Source organism: Schistocerca piceifrons, chromosome 1, assembly GCF_021461385.2.
Source record: "Schistocerca piceifrons isolate TAMUIC-IGC-003096 chromosome 1, iqSchPice1.1, whole genome shotgun sequence".
Taxonomy (NCBI): Eukaryota; Metazoa; Arthropoda; class Insecta; order Orthoptera; family Acrididae; genus Schistocerca; species Schistocerca piceifrons.
Window position 1 is genome coordinate 448,018,665 of NC_060138.1, and position 6,844 is coordinate 448,025,508.

Sequence of the window (6,844 nt, forward strand, 5' to 3'; positions counted from 1 at the left end):
ATTGAAATCTGCAGCAACATGCGGAAGGGTTACACTTTCGTCACGCTGAACGATTCTCTTCTGTCGTTCGTTGGTCCAGTTTCTGCAGGATACTTTTGCGGCCGCAGCGATGTCGGAGATTTGATGTTTTACCGGATTCCTGATATTCACGGTACATTCGTGGAATGGTCGTACGGGAAAATCCCCACGTCCTCTCTACCTCGGAGGTGCTGTGTCCCATCGCTCGTGCGCCGACTATAACACCACGTTCAAACTCCTTAAATCTTGATAACCTGCCATTGCAGCAGCAGTAACCGATCTAACAACTGCGCCAGACACTTGTTATCATATATGTCATACCTGAACCGATATTAAGAACAGAATCAAAAATTCAGAGGCATTACTTTTCAACACCTCCTCGTATTTCGACGTAATCCACCTTTAGGTTAATGTATTTTTCCGCTCCGTTTCCACTGAGTTGATTCCCTACTAAAAGTGTGAGTTTGGGCGACACAAAAGAATTGTCTAATGCATCTTTTCATTGGATTCAAACGTTTTCCGACCATAAATCACTTTAAATGCGAAACTGGTGAACACCGGAGAATATCGTATCTACTGAAGTTGATAAACCTTCCGATACCTTGCTTTTACCACCGTTAACTTTTCCCCTGCGAAATTACCTTTCTCATGACAGTTGGTTCCCTTTACTTTTTTTTAATTCTGACCTTTCCTCATGTATTTAAGCATCCAGTTAGTACACAGAACTGTCTTTTTAACTTTCTTATTTAATTTTTTTGTAGACCCATCAATTTCAAACACTAATTACGCTGCTGCTTCTTTCTTGGATTTAAGTGATGGATACACATTTCATCCACTGCAACAAATCTTGGCACAAAGACATAATGACAGATGTTTTCTCTTTTAAGACGGCCGTGATTTAGCTATATATTGCTGAGGAATTCGTATGTGTACTTACTTTCGGTCAATATTCAATGAATGTGGATCTAATCTCGTACAAATCATTCTCAGTGAGTTATAGTTCGTACAGTTTGAATGGCCTCTCGTCTAGTAACATACGGTGCACGCTTTCGGTATTTGCAGTAGGTGAGTAAGGTTTTTGGATCAAACGGATCATCTGCAAGAGAAATACGACCAAGATCAGAATTCAGCCATGCTGTCTTAACTGTAAAAAGTCGCGGGGCACTTAGTATGAATAAATTTCCCTTGTCGACACACCACCTGTTACAATACCGTGTTCGAGTTTATCCACCTGAATGGATATTGACTAACCTAACCGCGAAATGAAGTTGAAAAATTGACTTTTAACAAGTGTCGGCTATTAAAAAATAAATTTCATTGTTGAAGACCGGGAACCTCTCACTTCACTCTGATGATTAGTATTACCGTTTCATCTCATGTAAGGTAAATTTTGAAAACAGCTCTGGCATCAGCATTTTGAAAAGAGGATTTGTGAAATTATGGAGAATGCAGGCTACCACTACTACTGCCTACTACTAGTAATACATTTGCTAGGACAATGATGTACATCGGCTTAATTCTACTAAGTTAAATGGAGAAATGCCTAGAGTAGAGCAAGATACGTTTCTGCTCAAAGTTCATGGGCGGTTCATTCCTTTTGCCGCTGTCAACAGACCTAGAGGCTGCTCCGTCTCCAGTGACCCTCGCCCTCACAAGCCAACAAAAAGTTCTGTGTTGTTATTTCAATTTATCATCGCCAGCCCTTCAGTTGTTGCTTCTAAGCCCTAACGTCGATTCTTTAAAGACCTCGAGAATAAAACAGCTTCACACGACTGGTTATTTTACAGGTAAGTTAATGTATTAAATATTTGACGTTAAGCATACAAGCGAGAAAAAGCTTTGAGGAGATATGAAATTACGTTTAAGGTTTTGTTGGAAGTCGCTAAGTACTCTCATTATCAAAGATTGGATAAGTACGGTCTGGGTAATTTTCGTTCCGTTTTAAGTAAAAGCTAGTTTTTCAATCATGCCGCTGTTAATGTTGTCGTATCTCCTAAACTACTGGTCGTATAATAGTATAATTTCACAGGAACATTCAATGTTATGTGTAGATACTTCCTCAAAATGTGTTGCGAATGGAGGTAGTAATAAATAGGTAATAAATTAAAACATCACGTCTGATGTGGTAGTTTTATTGCACGAAGAGCAAAAATGTAGTAGGCGATATTCTTTTTTTTCCTTTAACCTTTTTTGTTGGCGTTAGCGAGGAAAAGTTTCATAAACTTTTAAGTTTGTTGGATTTCGCTAAGAGCTCTCATTCTGAACTACTGTATCTATATAATCTGCTTATTTGCTATCGGTGAATTACGCTGCTTCAGGACATATACCGTTTCTAACTGTAGCAGTTGCCTTACTGTCTTCCACTTTAAGATTATACTTCTTCATGAATAGATAATACCATTTTAAATTTTTAAAATCGGTCAAAAGTTACAAGAAATTCAGAAAATCAAACTTTTGTCGCCGCCGGAAGCCTTTAGAAGGTGTAACACCCCAATTACAGAAACCCTAATAAACAACCCTTTGTTGTAAAATAAGATGGAAAATTAGTCATCCTGACAGTGACGGCAGCTACTGGCGACAAAATTTATACTTCTGATAATTTGATCAACAGGAATGTCACATGAATAATAATATTTATCATGAAATAGAGACTGAATGAAAGAATACGATAGGATACGCAAGAAAAACATCAAAGAAAGAATTGAAAAATAATTAATAACGAAGGTTAAAGCCCAGATGGTAAATTGGCCAAAGATAACTTCTACCATAGAAGAGAGGTGTAGCCGCATCTAAAAGGAAGTTCGATGTGACTACACCGTTACTCGGAAATGTAAATGTTAGCTTCAGTTGCTATCTATTGGCTCTGTAGTAGTATTGCGATCTTAGTATGCATGTAAGCGCTACTAGAGTGTTTTAAGCTAATAGGAAGTTTGAAAGTTTTCCGATATAGACTGAAACAGTATTCAGAAGTCATACTAAAGCAAAGTCATCTTTACCACCAGCAAGATAACGGGGTACGGAGATTCGCGACGATGTTAAATCGTGTGAGATTTGTGATGGGACTTAGCCGTCGTGATACTGAATAAGCATGAACATTCAAGGACATTGAAAAAGAAAGATCGCCGGCAGAAAAACAATTATTAGTCTCGAGTAGATAACATACAAACGTCAACAGGAAGAACGTACAATTGCGCCGAGTTGCCAGGATTACTGATGCAAACGGAAGTAATTCCCTGAGTGCGAAATTGTTGTGCGTGATCAGTGTTGTTGTTGTTGTTGTTGTTGTCTTCGGTCCTGAGACTGGTTTGATGCAGCTCTCTATGCTACTCTATCCCGTGCAAGCTTCTTCATCTCCCAGTACTTACTGCAACCTACATCCTTCTGAATCTGCTTAGTGTGTTCATCTCTTGGTCTCCCTCTACGATTTTTATCCTCCACGCTGCCGTCCAGTGCTAAATTTGTGATCCCTTGATGCCTCAGGACATGTCCTACCAACCGATCCCTTCTTCTTGTCAAGTTGTGCCACAACTCCTCTTCTCCCCAATTCTATTCACTACTTCCTCATTAGTTATGTGATCTACCCATCTAATCTTCAGCATTCTTCTGTAGCACCACATTTCGAAAGCTTCTATTCTCTTCTTGTCCAAGCTATTTATCGTCCATGTTTCACTTCCATACATGGCTACACTCCATACAAATACTTGCAAAAACGACTTCCTGACACTTAAATCTATACTCGATGTTAACAAATTTCTCTTCTTCAGAAACGCTTTCCTTGCCATTGCCAGTCTACATTATATATCCTCTCTACTTCGACCATCATCAGTTATTTTGCTCCCCAAATAGCAAAACTCATTTACTACTTTAAGTGTCTCATTTCCTAATCTAATTCCCTCAGCATCACCCGACTTAATTCGACTACATTCCATTATCCTTGTTTTGCTTTTGTTGATGTTCATCCTATATCCTCCTTTCAAGACACTGTCCATTCCGTTCAACTGCTCTTCCAAGTCCTTTGCTGTCTCTGACAGAATTACAATGTCATCGGCAAACCTCAACGTTTTTATTTCTTCTCCATGGACTTTGATACCTACTCCGAATTTTTCTTTTGTTTCCTTTACTGCTTGCTCAATATACAGATTGAATAACATCGGGGATAGGCTACAATCCTATCTCTCCCTTCCCAACCACTGCTTCCCTTTCATGCCCCTCGACTCTTACAACTGCCATCTGGTGTCTGTACAAATTGTAAATAGCCTTTCGCTCCCAGTATTTCACCCCTGCCACCGTTAGAATTTGAAAGAGAGTATTCCAGTCAACATTGTCAAAAGCTTTCTGTAAGTCCACAAATGCTAGAAATGTAGGTTTGCCTTTCCTTAACCTATTTTCTAAGATAAGTCGTAGGGTCAGTGTTGCCTCACGTGTTCCAACATTTCTGCGGAATCCAAACTGATCTTCGCCGAGGTCGGCTTCTACCAGTTTTTCCATTCGTCTGTAAAGAATTCGCGTTTGTATTTTGCAGCTGTGACTTATTAAACTGATAGTTCGGTAATTTTCACATCTGTCAACACCTGCTTTCTTTGGGATTGGAATTATTATATTCTTCTTGAAGTCTGAGGGTATTTCGCCTCTCTCATACATCTTGCTCACCAGATGGCAGAGTTTTGTCAAGACAGGCTCTCCCAAGGCCGTCAGTAGTTCCAATGGAATGTTGTCTACTCTCGGGGCCTTGTTTCGACTCAGGTCTTTCAGTGCTCTGTCAAACTCTTCACGCAGTATCGTATCTCCCATTTCATCTTCATCTACATCCTCTTCCATTTCCATAATATTTTCCTCAAGTACATCGCCCTTGTATAGACCCTCTATATACTTCTTCCACCTTTCTGGTTTCCCTTCTTTGCTTAGAACTGGGTTTCCATCTGAGTTCTTGATATTCATACAAGTGGCTCTCTTTAATTTTCCTGTAGGCAGTATCTCTCTTACCCCTAGTGAGATAAGCCTCTAAATCCTTACATTTGCCCTCTAGCTATTCCTGCTTAGCCATTTTGCACTTCCTGTCGATCTCATTTTTGAGACGTTTGTATTCCCTTTTGCATACTTCATTTACTGCGTTGTTATATTTTCTCCTTTCATCAGTTAAATTCAATATTTCTTATGTTACCCAAGGATTTCTACTAGCCCTCGTCTTTTTACCTACTTGATCCTCTGCTGCCTTCACTACTTCATCCCTCAGAGCTACCCATTCTTCTTCTACTGTATTTCTTTTCCCCATTCCTGTCAATTGTTCCCTTATGCTCTCCCTGAAACTCTGTACAACCTCTGGTTCTTTCAGTTTATCCAGGTCCCATCTCCTTAAATTCCCACCTTTTTGCAGTTTCTTCAGTTTTAATCTACAGTTTATAACCAATAGATTGTGGTCAGAGTCCATATCTGCCCCTGAAAATGTCTTACCATTATATAATTTATCTGATACCTTCTAGTATCTCCAGGATTCTTCCACGTATACAACCTTCTTTTATGATTCTTGAACCAAGTGTTAGCTACGATTAAGTTATGCTCTGTGCAAAATTCTACCAGACGGCTCCCTCTTTCATTTCTCTCCTCCAATCCATATTCACCCACTATGTTTCCTTCTCTCCCTTTTCCTACTCTCGAATTCCAGTCACCCATAACTATTAAAATTTCGTCTCCCTTCACTACCTGAATAATTTCTTTTAATTCATCATACATTTCATCAATTTCTTCATCATCTGCAGAGCTAGTTGGCATATAAACTTGTACTACTGTAGTAGGCGTGGGCTTCGTGTCTATCTTGGCCACAATAATGCGTTCACTATGCTGTTGGTAGTAGCTTACCCGTACTCCTATTTTTTTATTCATTATTAAACCTACTCCTGCATTACCCCTATTTGATTTTGTATTTATAACCCTATATTCACCTGACCAAAAGTCTTGTTCCTCCTGCCACCGAACTTCACTAATTCCCACTATATCTAACTTCAACCTATCCATTTCCCTTTTTAAATTTTCTAACCTACCTGCCCGATTAAGGGATCGACATTCCACGCTCCGATCCGTAGAACGCCAGTATTCTTTCTCCTGATAACGACGTCCTCTTGAGTAGTCCCCGCCCGGAGATCCGAATGGGGGACTATTTTACCTCCGGAATATTTTACCTAAGAGGACGCCATCATCATTTAACCAAACAGTACAGCTGCATGCCCTCGGGAAAAATTACGGCTGTAGTTTCCCTTTCTTTCAGCCGTTCGCAGTACCAGCACAGCAAGGCCGTTTTGGTTAGTGTTGCAAGGCCAGATCAGTCAATCATCCAGACTGTTTCCACTGCAACTACTGAAAAGGCTGCTGCCCTTCTTCAGGAACCACACGTTTGTCTGGCCTCTCAACAGATACCCCTCCGTTGTGGTTGCACCTACGGTACGGTCATCTGTATCGCTGAGGAACGCAAGCCTCCCCACCAACGGCAAGGTCCATGGTTCATGGGGGTAGGGTGCTCAGTGTAGGGAAAATTAATTACAAGGAACAATAAAATTGGATTCAAACAGTTAATTCTTAGTGTCGCCTACATAATTGAATAGACATTATCATGTGTATTGGTGGAAATTAATTGACTATTAGAATATTATGAAGTGAAAAGTGAATTCATGATTATTTAACAGTGAGCAATCATCGATTTGTCCCAAGATTACAACGCACTCTGAACATTGCTTAAGTATACGCTATCTCTGGAATTACGTCGTTTAGTTGTTGAACATGCGACGTAGTGACGTCTTGACGACGGAATAACAATTTATCAGCTTAAGATCCT